The sequence below is a fragment of the Rhinopithecus bieti genome, unplaced genomic scaffold (assembly GCF_001698545.2).
Source record: "Rhinopithecus bieti isolate Rb0 unplaced genomic scaffold, ASM169854v2 scaffold_27010, whole genome shotgun sequence".
NCBI classification, from domain to species: domain Eukaryota; kingdom Metazoa; phylum Chordata; class Mammalia; order Primates; family Cercopithecidae; genus Rhinopithecus; species Rhinopithecus bieti.
In genome coordinates, this window is record NW_016812757.1 from 981,744 (window position 1) to 984,094 (window position 2,351).

General features: G+C 39.8%; 1 long non-coding RNA gene across 1 annotated transcript in view; it reads right to left on the reverse strand.

The window, feature by feature from the left end:
* Positions 1 to 1,366: 1,366 nt before the first annotated feature.
* LOC108545146 (uncharacterized) overlaps positions 1,367 to 2,351 on the reverse strand; it is a 68,264-nt gene continuing 67,279 nt past the window's right edge. Inside the window, exon 6 of the long non-coding RNA XR_001890057.1 lies at positions 1,367 to 1,457. This is a non-coding gene — a long non-coding RNA (uncharacterized LOC108545146). The remainder of the gene's footprint in view (positions 1,458 to 2,351) is intronic.

Below are 2,351 nucleotides of genomic sequence, written 5' to 3' on the forward strand. Positions count from 1 at the left end.
TGTACCTATGTAACAAACCTATGCGTTCTACACTTGTATCCTGGAACTTAAAGTAAAAAAAAAAAAACTACCAGAGATTGGGTAATTTATAAAGAAAAGATATTTAATTGACTTACAGTTCCACAGGCTGTACAAGAGGCATGGCTGGGGAGCCCATGTAAGTCGGGAAACTTAACAATCATGGCAAGAGGATGAAGGAGAAGAAAGCATGTCTTCACATGGTGGCAGAAGAGACAGAGCAAAGGGAGAAGTGCCACACACTTTCAAACAACCGGATTTTCTGAGAACTCACTCACTGTCAGGAGAACAGCAAGGGAAAAATCTGCTCCAATGATCCAATCACTTCCAACCAGGTCCCTCTCACAACATTGGGGATTACAATTTCACATGAGATTTGGGTGGGGACAGTGTCAAACAGTATCAGGTCTATAGAGTCTATATTGCTATGTTGTTTCACAAGTATCAGCATACTGTACCAAACTATTAGAAAATGAGGCTTATGCGAGGCTTTCCTTCTTTTAAGGCTGAATAGTAAGTATCCCGTTGTGTCTACATGCCACACTTGCTTTTTATTCATCCATTGATGGGCACTTAGGCCGATTTCATATCTTGGCTGTTGCAAAGGCACAATGAACATGGGGGTATAGATATTTCTTTGGCATATTGATTTTGTTTCCTTTGAACATATACCGAAAAGTGGGAATGCTGGATCATATGGTAGTTTTATGCTTTTAATTTCTTGAGGGAGCCCCATACTGTTTCCCATAGTGGCTGTGCTAATTTACATTCCAACCAATAGTGTACAAAGGTTCTCTTTCCTCCACATTCTTGCCAACACTTGTCATCTTCCATCTTTTTGGTAGTAGTCATTCTAACAGCCATGAGTCATTTGCAGCAATATGATAATCCTGGAGGACATTACGTTAAATGAAATAAGTCAGGCACAGAAGACAAATACTGCATAATGTCACTTACATGTGGTATCTAAGACAGTCAAATTCACACCAGCAGAGGGTACATGGTGGATACCTGAGGCTGGGGGCAGTGAAGAGTTGCAGTAGGAGGATATTGATCAGAGAGTATAAAATCTTAGTAAGACAGGAGGAATAAGTTCAGAAGATCTATTGTACCACATGGTGACTAGAGTTACTAACATTGTGTGATATACTTGAAAAATGCTAAAAGAGTGGATTTTATGTGTTTTCATCACAAAATAAGTGTATATAAGAAAATAATGCACACAAGTTCCCTTGATGTAAGCATTCCATAAGGTGTGCTAAAGCATCATGTCACATATCACAATACTCAATTTTTATTTGCTGATTAAAATTTTAAAAAATATTTTAAAAGCAAGCTCCATATTTTCTTCTTGACAAACTGGTTGCAAAAGTCTTTCCATGAAGCCATAGTATGGATTGAGGGAGAGGTCCCAGTGTAGCAGAAGCAGGGAAGTAAGTCTGGAAATCAAGAGAAACCAGGATGACTCAAGTCTACTCATCTATTTCAGTTCTAAAAGGTTGCATAAATATCCACACCAAAATCAAACAGTTATTCCTTTAGCCTTCTCTCCTTCATAATATCAGTTGGATTTAGTTTAAGGCAGCTGAGGACTTGTTCTCTGAGACTTGTAGGTAACATTGTCCTCTTTGGAATTAGGGAGGCTATTTCAATAGCAATACTGTGAGTGTCTTCTAGGACCTACAGAGGACAAATACTACAGTGCTTCCTAGAGCACTGCTTTTCTACTCATGGATGTGATTCTCACTACCTCTATAGTAAGAAAGAAATGCTGTCTGTATCCTCTCAAGGCCATAGTTACTGGGTGCATGCAGAATCTCGCCTATTTCCTGAAGGCTTTGTGTTTACTACTCCACAATAAAGCAAGGATATCTGACATCTCAACCTCACAAAAATGTGTCACCTTAGAGTCTAGATTTCAACCAAAAAGTGAGAACATGTTTGAACTTGCATACTAAATCTCTAATAAAAACATACTTGTTTATAAATTGACCTAATCTGAAATCATGCTTCTTGTTCACTGGTACAGAACACTTTGAGCCCACTGGTATACATATTCCTCAAGTTCCTGTGTGTGTGTGTGTCTGTGTGTGTGTGTGTGTGTGTGTGTGTCTGTGTGTCTGTGTGTGTGTATCTGTGTGTGTCTGCATCTGTGTGTGTGTGTATCTGTGTGTGTGTGTGTGTGTCTGTGTGTGTGTGTGTGTTCTGTGTCTGTGTGTGTGTCTGCGTGTGTGTGTGTGTGTCTGTGTGTGTGTGTCTGTGTGTGTGTCTGTGTGTCTGCGTGTGTGTGTGTGTGTGTGTGTGTGTGTGTGTGTGTGTGTGTGTGTGTGTGT